Source organism: Stegodyphus dumicola, chromosome 7 (genome assembly GCF_044657685.1).
Source record: "Stegodyphus dumicola isolate Sdum_Otavi_A_Nest chromosome 7, ASM4465768v1".
Lineage (NCBI taxonomy): Eukaryota > Metazoa > Arthropoda > Arachnida > Araneae > Eresidae > Stegodyphus > Stegodyphus dumicola.
The window spans coordinates 87,702,324-87,714,842 of NC_140774.1; the positions used below are offsets into that span (position 1 = coordinate 87,702,324).

At 31.8% G+C, this 12,519-nt stretch overlaps 1 long non-coding RNA gene across 10 annotated transcripts in view; it reads left to right on the forward strand.

Moving 5' to 3' along the window:
* The window catches only part of LOC118198225 (uncharacterized), a 421,825-nt gene that overhangs the window by 241,855 nt on the left and 167,451 nt on the right, over window positions 1-12,519 (forward strand). For 3 of the 10 annotated variants that reach the window (XR_015041879.1, XR_015041878.1, XR_015041880.1), the window contains exon 1: window positions 1,025-1,106. The exons of the other annotated variants lie outside the window; for them this stretch is intronic. This is a non-coding gene — a long non-coding RNA (uncharacterized LOC118198225). Of the gene's footprint in view, window positions 1-1,024; window positions 1,107-12,519 lie in introns of those variants that run through there. 10 annotated transcript variants of the gene reach the window in all.

Consider the following 12,519-nt stretch of genomic DNA (forward strand, 5'->3'; position numbering starts at 1 on the left):
CTCTGCCGTCCGGTTACTTTCTAAATTCTAAACATTTTGCCACCCGGTGCGGTCACACCGGTTGCACATGTTGTGGCGAAAGTCCTGGTTCAGAACGCGAATTTTTCTTAATAGAAACCTTAACACTTGATTTCAAGTGTTATTGATATTCTGCGCTTTCTAAAATTTCAGCCTCCCCCCCACATATAAAAAGAAGAGAAAAAGGTTTTCCTCTCTTAAATATTTTGAAAAAAAAAAAATTCAAATTTTAAAACCGGACAGCAGAGCAGCTACTTGTAATAAAAATCCTATCTCCCAGTATGCATCATTATAAAGCCATATTACAAAGATCATTGCCGTAAAGTTAAAAGTACTCAAAAGAAAATAAGTTATAAAGAAATGAACAGAGCATAAAAACAAAGATTGCTTCTGCTGTACGATAACACATTTAGCTATTTCCTGGTGGGATTCCTAAATGTAAACATTTTCTGTAATAACATACCCAGCGACATTTATACACGTTTTAAGAACGCTGTTAACACCGAAGTTATACTGATAGTGGTACAAATGAAAAACACGTGTTATTTATGCATGCAGGACTACCGAAAAGATTAAGATGGTCTTCAAGCGTCGTGGGCTAACATACTATATCATCTTGCTACAGCGAAAAAGGAAACCCTCATAAATAATAAATACATAATACTTCTGCCATAAAAATAATACATCAAAATGGAACCGCTATTAAAGATGCCGCCTATACGAACTTCTGTTCTCCTGTTGAGAGACACAAAATTCCTAGTTTTTCTTATAATTATCCCAACGAGACTCTGCGCTGAATATCAAGTAGTACCTCTAGGAGCTTAATAGTGTCTTCGTGCAGCGAATAATAATGGCGGCGACGGTTTTCCATTCGTGGAAATTACGGGCCATTGAAACAATTGATCTTGGCGTCGGGCAGACGCTGAGCACGCCTCTTCTTCTGGAAGGGGGAGAAGACAATTGGCTACTGGTGTTACCTGTACGGTGAATATAGGCGGAGTTATGGTGAGTCGCCATTCGCTAAGAGGGAGCCTAAATGGGCGGATCTCCCAATTGTAGCAAATATAGACACAGAGTCGTTGGACAAGGTGAGTTAGGTTGTTTGTTTTTTTGTTAATGCTTTTGTATTTGCTGCTGAATTGTTTTGCTTATCTGCGGTGTATATGGCATATATCTAGATTTATAAGTAGCCTTAAGTTGGGTTCTATGATAATATATCGTAGCAACAACACTCTACGATTAACAGTTAGAACGTGGGTAGAATAACACTGCAACAGATATTTTTATTTCTACCGCCAGGGGACGCTAAATGACGATGCAGACTATGACACAAGTCATTTTAAAACAATGAATATTTTAGTGCCTTTCTACTGTTATTTTTTGTTTGCTACGTTTACAATTATAACACGAAGAAATTTGCAGCATAAGGCATTATGAAGCAATATAATTATGTTTAATGTATAAGTGACCACTTTTTCATTTTTTTATTTTAAAATGTGACCACTTCCCTTTCGTAGAATTTTTAATACTTTTTGTTGCAATCAGTTACGCTATTCAGTCTTTAAAATATTCATCGGCTGAACAGAAATTCAACATAAGCGTAATATAAATAAAAATAAAGTTGCAATATCAGAAAATTCGAAAAAATATTAATAAATTGTTATTATTATTTTAACTATCTTATTAATTGCAAAATAATGATATAATAGTTAATTTTACCGTCAAGAATGATATTAAAATACACGCAAGTTTTTATAATTATTATTGATCATACACAACCTTATCATACTATATAACTTACTAAAATTTATCAGTTTTCCTGTTTAAGTTAGTATACCACTGCGTTTATTCGTATTAGTTAATCTATAGTGGTTTTAATTCGTCGAAAATAAAATTAATATATTAAAATCTTTTGTGTTTAAGTTTATGTCGAAGCTTTCAAATGAGATCTCTGTTTTCTATTATGAAAAATATTTTAAAAAGCAATGACGATACGAATAACTTTGAAAACAAGCATCATCAAAGCATGTAAAAGGAATCTAAAAATGCTAAATGAAACAGAAGCTAAAAGTGTTTTAAAAAGTACATCCATTTCGCCATTTTGGGAAAAAAAAAAAAAAGTTTTCATTATTTTTCTTATTTTATTATTATTATTATTATTATTATTATTATTTTTTCAAAGGAAAGTTTGTTTTGTGATTATAAGTTTTTATTTGAAACTGCTTTATTTTGAAAACAAAATTTAAAAGCATAAAAATAAAGAGAAAAGTTTGGGAATAGCCATTAAGTAAGATAAAATATTCGTTTAGTGTTACCTAATTTAAACAGCATCAGTAATGATATAAGTGTTCAAATACGCAGTTTTTATTCTTTCTCAAGATATTCAGCAAACTTCTGAGAAATCTCCAAGATGGTTTTATGAATTTAGAAGACTCACTGTATGCTTATGTATTTAAAAATTAGGCAATTTAATGGCAAGACCTTGCACAAAAATTCTCAATGCCCAGCTTCCGCCTCTTCACCCCGAAAGAAAAAGGCTATACATTAAGATTGCTTTTATTTTGATTATTTTTATTCATTTATTTATTTATTTACAGTGAATTATCGAGTATTTCAGAAAAAGAAATTTAAAAAAATCACACTGCATGCTGAGTTTTGCTCAATTACTGTTAATGGAAGGTGGGCAAATCCTTCTTGTATCCTGCCCATGCGCATACAAGTAACTCTCAGTTAATTTGAATTTTTGAAATTGATTATTCTTTTTCGTTGTATATTTTGTTTATATTAATAACATTTTTAGCATAATCATTAACTAAAAAAAAAGTAAATTGCCGATGCAATTAACTAAGATTGCCAAAAGAATTTTATCTGTGTTGTAGTAAAATCTAAATTTCATCAAACTTAAATACTATTTACTACAAATTATTTGTCTCTGTTTTTCAATCGATTTTGCAGATTGTAACAACATTTTCGTAAACTTTTGTCTTATTTCCATCTGATAAGTTGCAGAAAAAAATTATATTATCTTCGTGATATTTTAATATTTCAAGACGTTCGTTTAAAAATGAGCAAAATTTAAAATGTCATGTTAACTCTAAATTTATTTGTAGGATTTTGCGATCATTCTTCATGGTGTTCGTATTAAAACAGTTGCCCCCCCTCCTGTTTGCTATTGCAGAGATGAATTTGTTTCAGTTTTGCTTTCTTGGATAATGTCCAGCGAAATGGCTCTCTGCGTGGAAGTTTTCGTTGTTCTCATATTTAAGGAGAATGTAAGGCAGTTTACCTTAAAAAGCCCTCCACGGAGGCATTCCTTTCTTTCGGTAGTGCTCTTGCCTGCTTTGTCATATTCTAATAATCCAAATTTGAAGAGATTTGTTTACTAAAATTAAAAAAAATTTCCCTTGATTTCGATTTTTGTTTTATAGCTAAAAAACTGTTATCTGTTCAGTTTCACTTACATTAAATGTGCAGTCAACGATCATTGTACAACAGCTATTACACAAAATTAATTTTATAGCCTATTTTTAGCTTGCTTGAATTGCTTAAAACGTCTTATTTCTAATGACAGTAATAAGATAGCTTCTAATAACTCAATTCGATTCACAATTTTGTATACCTTTTTTTAACTGCCCATCTTGAACAAGTAATATTTTTTCTCGAAAAAATTTCAACACTGATGCAAATTTGAATTCTTTAATGAAATCCTTAAGCGTTTTTGATACAACGTTAAGTTTGTGAAACGAATCAAATTAGTAGACCTTTTTGTCGATAGTGAACTTTTTATTATGAGTAAAAAACGAAGACGTTTCTGAATGTGTCAACGCAGTGCATTATACCTTGAAAAGAAGATGGAACTGAATCATCCTTTCCTTCATCATCCCTGCTGCCTGGACCCTCAATGACGGAGCGGTAAGGAACACTGGCAGTTCGACCCTGATTCATTTCTTTGCGAAAGGATTGGCATCATGTGGGTTTTCGAGGTTTCTCACGCTTATTTTGACGCTTTAAACATAAAACATTAGAATATTATCAGTGACAATTAAGATTTTCACTACTTTTTTTCTCAGCTGCTTTATTTACCTTTGATTTTCAGATGAGGCTGCGTAGTGAGGTTATTTTTCGAAAAGAAACGATCAAAAGTCATCGATACACCACAGTGCAAATTTCATTGCAGTAAAGTGGCGTAACATGGTTTCGGACGTTCAGAATTTGTAATCTACGATTTCTTTTTCACTTTAAAGCACGTGCAAAAATACAGTATTTTATTACTAAAATATTTTACATTTCATATTTGAAATATACTTGGCATTATTATATTTTTGCTATTATGAACTCTTTCTAGAGTTATTCATTAATAAACCCACAGTCATTTACAAATTGCGTAATTAATTGTTGTTAGTGAATGGTAACCCTTTCTCGGAATTTTTAAAGCGCACATGCCCGCACCCTAGCCCTCCACAAAAAAAAAAAAAAAAAAAAAAAAAAAAAAAAAAAAAAAAAAATATATATATATATATATATATATATATATATATATATATATATTTTTATTTTTTTTATATTAAATTTTTATTAAATTTATATTAAATTTTTATCTAAAATTATGAAAAATTTTAGATTTAAAATTACGTCCTAAAGGGCGTTTGTTTAACGTTTTGTGTGTTATCTTTATTTATTAAATATCATGTTCTTTGCAGTTAAGCCATAAATTTCAGTTCAATAGCAATGTGGCAAAATAATTTTAAAATGAGCCTATCTTTAGAATTTTCGATACACAGTTCCGCGGCGCTGGAGATAAAAAGGTTCCCCCCCCCCGTAGATTGTTGCTTTTGCTCGCTTTCAAATCGTTGAGTTTGTTACTCAAAAATTCGTTAAAGTTTTACAAAATATGAAGTCGATAATAAAACAAATTCCAAATTTCAAATTTCGGCTTCCACACGCCCAATTTCGCAGTAGGATTACGTAATTCAAAATTCGAAGGCTCTATGTACCGTTGTTTTATCACAACGCGAGAAATATACATACATTTATGTAGATTTTTCATTATTTAATTTTTTCAAATATTTGCAGGACTCTAACATTTGATTGCAACGGTTTGAAAAGTGAAACGGACATTTATAGTGATTCAACGCAAAACGAAAACAATAGTCCTTCAGGTACAAAGCCCCTTTGGACTAATAAATAAAAAATAAATAAATAAAATAAGAGCATTTTCTTGCATTAAATAATATTTTTGTTTATGAATAAGAAAATATTTCCCATTGTTTACATAAAGTATTTCTTGCCAGACTATCATTTATAGGAAGAGAAAAAACTTTGTCTATTGTGCCTCTCCCATATGGTTATTAGGTTTGGGCAACAGCAAATGAAAGTTTCCATTGAAATCTGTAAACACCAACAAATTTGCTTACTATTTTTCTAAAGACATTTTTTTTCTACTTCTTGAAATCTTCTTATTTAGGAACTTGCCTACTTGTTGAAATACATTAGCAAATTATTTTTCGGTGTTTATTAGCCCTCATTTCATTCAAGTTGGAATCATTATCATCTTCTACGACGCATACGCGTATGCGCTGTTGTCTTATTTTTCGTTTGCTGTGTGTTCGAGGTGTCAAATTAAATCGCCGGTTGATCAACTAATCAGATAGTTGCCTTTTTTTATTTCATTTTACACTGATTGTATTTTGCTGTGTAATAAAAAGGAAAGGGATTTTTTTTGTTTCATTATCACAATAGCAAATTAGGATAATTTCCTCCAAGCTAATTTTTTAAAATTTATTATCTTACTAGCGGGCAAGCCCTCCAGATGAGCAGGCTGAGGCCAAAGCAAAATTTATAAGTTCTATGCACACATGAAAAGAAACGCATGAAAACATTTCAATATTAATGAAATCAATTCACTTTTTCCAAGTTACAACCATATTGCCAAATCAGGAAACAAAACTTTTGACACTTAGGTTAATTTTGACACTCAGGTTGATATATATATATACATATGACGTCATGATTTAAATTTAATGTAATATAAAATTTTTTTCTGGATATCAATAAAAGAATTAACGTAACAGTAACATACCGTTTCAATTGGTAGTGTGGCTACAGCGGATACATACGATTTCGTGGTCAGAGCGGACACTTCGAAACTCATCGTGGTTAGAGCGGACACATCTTTTCCCCATCTTAGAACAGATAAAAGGTGCATATAAATAAGTAAATAAATACTTTTAAAAATCACAAATATAATTTAAAACAGCATTTTTAATGGCAAATCTCTTTCAAGTGGGACAACTTTATTTTTACCGAAGTTTTCTGTTTTTGCACTCGATTATCGAATTACAAGGATAAATACATTTTTGCCAAATTTAATTATTTATATTTAAATTGTTATGATATTATAATGCGAATGCATTTTAAACATAGCGAAACGTAATAAAAATAAAAACTTTTAGAGAAATATTAAAAAATTAATAGTCAGTATAATGAAGGGTATGAACAAATTTTAGGAATTTTGTGGAAATCTGAATTTTTTAGTCAAATAAATATTAGAAAAGGTGTAATTGTCATAAAATTAATTAGTTTCTTTAATGTAAGTAAAAATAAATACTAGAAGTAAAATAGACAAAACAGATACAAATAAATAAAAGAAAAATAAATACAAGTAAATAAATATTAACTAACCTTTATTATAAAGGTATAAATATCATTTATCATTGGATTTAGTCCAACCTAGTTACAAAACTTAAGGATTTTAGACATTTTTCTAAATTGTTTGATGTTTCGAATTCTTTTAGGATGTTTTCAATTATTTCCTCCAATTTTACATATGCTTTTTTCCTTTTTATTCCAGGGTCGCCTAATTCTCTGGCTTTCAAATTAAAAGAAAATTTTTGTGTTTCTTCTTTCAGCATTTTAACTAATAAGTGCACATTAGGCTGGTTTCTGCAAGAGGTTGCATTTAATTTGGAATTCCACCCTTCAGCAGAATTATTTGTCCTATGACGCTGTCCATATGCATTCCATATTTTAATGGGCCTATTTGGATTGTACATCCACTGCTCGACAAAATAATCAATGGATATGGTACGTTTATCAATGCTAAAAGATTTTCCCCATAAAATGCTCTAAGCATCATCTATGTGTTCTGTTGGCAAGTAAGCTAATGCAGAAATCATTCTGCAGACATTTCTTATATCTTCGTTCTCTTTATGTTCCTTTACTAGACTCATTTCTTGTATCTTACGCCACAAACATTGATTAAACTGAAAGTTACAACCGGAAATAGTCGAACTGGAAAATTCTAATGTACGGCTATTGATGGCTGCGACTTCAAAATCCAATTTTATAATGTCCGGCTTAGGGCACCAACGTTTCACTTCCTAAAACATTGCAATGTAAGTTGCTTGTCTCTTATTAGGCACAAATGCAAAAAAATCGCTGGATAAATGTTGGTCTTAGTTGTTGAACTCCTTAAGTCGACGTGTGTTGTATATATTTGAGCAAATTGTTTCGGACAACTTTTAAATGTTCCATCCAAGAAAAAAGTACCCATTTTCCAAAAGGTACCGAGATTCTTCTCCTCCGAATGCTAAAATCCTGTTATCTTGGTCATTTTTAAAGTCTAAACGAAGAAAGTTTTTTTCTCCATTAAAAAGCATAAGTGCATGGTTTGCAAACTGACTGTCGTTGGCATTTGGGAGATTTTGGGTAGCTCCCAAGTATTTGTCCTCTCCTTACATAAAACAGGCACTGGAGTATATCGGTGTTTTAAAAACGAAATCATAACCTTTCTGATATCATTCTGAAAGTTCTTGAAATATCTGGGGAACGAGAAAAGATGTTTCTTCTCGGACACTTTTTCTGCAAGTCTCTAACTTCCTTTTAATTTCGATCTCAGCAATGTTGGGTACGCAGGAATGTTCAGTTTTCTTCAGTACTTCGTACTTCGTATTGAAAATTTGTCTTTACATTTCTTTTACAACGATGCGTCTTTTCTTTTACACATACCCAACTCATTCCTAATTTATTTTTTCAGTGTAAACCGTGTAAATCTACAACTAAACATTCTTTTTTTTTTTTTTTTTTTTTTTTTTTTTTGTAGAGAGTAATTTTGTTGAAATGGCTATGGGTTTCATTACAGATTTTTTCGACGCTATAAAACGACATACACACTTCATAAGGATCAAACATCCACTGAGAAATTGATTTTGTCGAGCAGATGCAAAGCTCGAAACCACACAACAGATGATGACATGTGACTGATGAGGGAAATAACACAATACGTGCATGAATGTCCACTCTGCCCACCTAGCTACCCTCACGTTTCTGCTGTAGCTACTGTCCGCTCTGACCACGTAACCTTTCAATTATCCTAACCTGAAACAAAAATGTTGCCAACAGCTGCTATTTATTTAAAATGCGGACATTAACGAAAGATTTTCGTCCTACAATGACGTCACATGCAATCGCTTGCTTTATTCAACGTCAGAATAGGACCTTATATAATAATCATTTATTTAATGTTTGGAATTGTTATTTTTATTTCATATTTTGTAAAACTTACAAATTTTTTATTAACAAACTCTATGATTTGAGTGTGAGCAGTAGCAATAGTTTTCGATATGAAGGCAGATTTTTATATCTAGTTGCGACCCGAAAAAATGAGTGCGAAAATTTGTGTTTTCAGAGTTTTTAATTAATATCTTGGCTGATTTAAGCCGTACGAAGATAAGAATAGTCGAAATGGCTTCCCACGAATTTTTGGAATTCGGGGGTACCTCTCTCTATGCTCAATTACCCACCATTCAGGAGGAGATGATGTCACAAACAAACAAACCGGCAGACGTGTGAGGGACTTTTAAGAAAGCATGCGGAGTTTCTAAAAACAAGACAATACTTAACACAAAATGTCAAGTATAATCCTTATAAAAAATTCATAAGTTTTCATCATAAGATCATGTTTAATCAGAAAAAAAGACTGTGATGGTGGAATTATTTTAACAGCTAGTCATAATCCTGGTCACGGCACCAAGTGTTACGGATTTGGTATTTAAAGAGCTAATGTTAGTTGAATTATAAATTAAATTGTTTTATTCCCTGTGCAGTGCAGCGGGAAAATTTTCTGGAATTTTCTCGAAATCAAAAAGAGATATTTATTTATTTTAAATGTTAGATACACGTGCTCTTGTATTTTTAATTTTCCGGCTTAGCTTTCCTTTAATATTCGTCACTCGCTGCACTGCACAGGAAATAAAATAATTAAATTTATAATTCAACTAACATTAGCTATTTAAATACCAAATCCGTAACACTCTAATAGTTCTGATGCCTTCTAAAAATTACTATTTACTCTTGTTATTATCATAATGCGATCATCAAGCCACTTTTTCGGACCACATTCACTAAAATTATTTAAACCTAAGCAAATTCAAATTTAAATAAAGTTTGCTCACAAAGGGAAACATTCTATGATTTCTGAGATAAATTAAACCCGGTAACTGATCTACAAGCTGTCTTGAACAGCACATCAAAGAAGCATTTTTGCAGGAACTTTCGCTTTCGGAATATCTGATTTGTTGACGTAAGGGACAAAGCTTCAAACGAATCATTTTTGGTTCAGTTCAAAATGTTTCATGTAGCGGACAGTCAGAGAAAAAGAAATATTAAGAAAACAAATGGAAAAAACCGAAAATCCAAGGATTTAGCTTCTTAGCTTTCGTAGTTTTCAGCTACTGTTTTTCGGCTTTCCCCCCATTTGTTTTTAATTTTTATTTTTATGTATTATCTAATTTTGCTTTACCATTTCCAAATCAAATTCTTTGATTAGAGCTTTATGATACATCCTTTTTATAACATGGAAGGTTTGGGTTTTTTAAGTATATATGTATACCTTTTAATTAATAATTCTTTGCACTTAATTATAATTTATTTGAGTGATTAAATTAGACGTTATAGCTTGTTTATTATATTATTTTTTATCTTATATATGATATATAAAATATGATCGAAAACTAGTCACTTTAATTTAGCAACGGTCTTTTAATCTTCATTTTAATTTGACTACGTCTCTTTACTGGAATCTTAAGTGTGTCAGCTGCAGAACTAATCCGCATTATGTCATCTTATGAATTAATCTTGTCCAGTCGCTGTCCAAAATTTAAACAAAGAAACTATATGAATACCCCTTGCTGAAATGCGCGCTGACTTCTTTTGCCTGCCATCCTCTTGCTAGGCTAAGATGCCTTATTGCATCGCTTTGTTTCTATATCTTTCATCGACTGAAAAAGTGTAATATGCTACCAAAAATTATGGCGGTGCTTCTTGTCGTAGAAATAGTGATATGCAAACGAGAATATGTGTTCTCAGAATTAGTTATCAAGAAATAAAATTATACCTTCTTATATATCTAGGTTATGTTCTCAAATCATCTACAGTATTATTAGACATATGAGTTGCATGTATATATACGCAGGTTAGTCTTTTTTTGTTGTTGTTTGAGTGCAGCATTACTACTTGACTATTCTTAAGAGCATGCATATGTGTGTGTATGTGTGAGAGAGAGAAAGTGATATTTTATTTAGAGATGACTTGACGAGAGAATGCACTAATTATTATTATTATTTTTTTTTCTTTTAGTGATGGTCCAGATGTTTAGAGATGTTGCTACCACACGTATAGGATTAAATGGGGGGAATCTGGAAAACACAGATAACTGGATGTTCATCACATCATTTTATTTCTTGATGAATAATTTCTTAGGACATACATTCTTGGTTTACATCACTATGGGTGCAACAAGCAACCCACCGTTTTATATACAATTTATCACATTTCGAGACAACTCATACTACGAAGCAGTAAGACACACGTTTGCACAGCAACAGACAGGCAGGGAAGTGACTGTGTATTTCAGAAAAAGGTTACGTGTAAAATTTGAATCCTTTATTTAAGTTATGAACGGCGCTGGGAAAAAGAGCATACGGCAATGCAGATGACGTAATGTGAATTCGTTTTACAAGTGACGCAGTTTAGATTCCGGAAGAGGTGTAGCCAAATTAAAATTAGTAATTTTGAGTTTCGTATTTTTTATCTTACAGACACACAAACATACATACATGCATATGTACAACACTGTTACGTTATCTTCTGACACCAGTTGTTACGTTATTTTCTTCCTTCACGTACGTACGGGGTTCGTAGATTTTGAGTGAATAACGACAACACTTGATGAAGTATCGAAACACACTTTATTTAGCCAATATTAATCAGGACAGCTCCAAAGTCACTTTTTACAGTCGTCGAAGATCTACGATTAAACACGCTGGAACAATCAGCGACACAGCCTTCACTGTCAGGCAATAACGGTGGAGACAGCTTCACTGCAAAACACCAAAGTACAGCTCCCGACTCTACTCGGTCTTCACGGAACTCCACGTACTCTCGAGACTCTCCACGTTACAACTCGCGATGCACTCTTCTCGCCAAATGTGACAACCCTGCCTTCCCTTGCCGTTTTATGACAACCCTAAACCTGCTTTGCGAGGAAGCTATCTTACCGCACCTGTACATTTCTTATATATATATATCCATTTACTATTTAGAATGTCTGTTATTCGATTAGTGTCCATTATAGGTGCATTTACCTCTAAAACTCTAAAAAGCAGAACTTTTCTGTTTAAAAGCGAATTTTTATGATTTGACACTTGCATATTAAAGACTACGATGATAAGATATTTATTTTATCAAAGATAAAACTAAATATTTCTCTGGGGTTAACTAAAAAACTAGAATTTCTGCATCAAATTAATTAAATATGTCCTTTTGAGGATGAAATCGGATAATCACCGCAATTTTTTATTGAAATATTAGTTAAATCAGTCCTATGCTAAATTTTGTGTTTATGCTGATAGCTTTTCAATCTTCTCGTCTCTCGACATCGTTTTCTCATTACATAAACTTCGTACAGAATAAGTTACTTTCCTTTGTTGAAGCAAAAGGCTAATAATCTTTGTAGCAGATCAGCCGTCCATTCCAAGAATCCGGAAACAGCAGCAACTTTAAACTGTCATTCGCAAGTGAAAAAGTAAGAACTGTCCAAGAATTTTCGCTTTTCATGGGAAGTTAATACCATTTCATGATTTCATGATGTGTTGCATATGTCAAGAGGTAAGAAACATCATAATTTTTCCGTCTTTCTGTAAATTTTCTGAAATAAGACATCAAAATTATTATTAGTTTATAGATTCATGCAATATTTTACATCGTTTATAATTTTTAAAACAAGGATTTAAACAGTAATAAAATAACAATTGATATATAGCATTAATTAATAACTTTATTCATTAAACTATGCAAGGAAAGTATATCTCGACTCCTCTTAGCAAATCCTGCAAGAAGATAGGTTCAAGTCAAATATCTCTGTCTAATTATTTTAAGAAGCGTACAAGAATTTGGTTCTTTCCTTTTATTTAAAACTTGATTAAGGTCACTGAAGAATCTGAA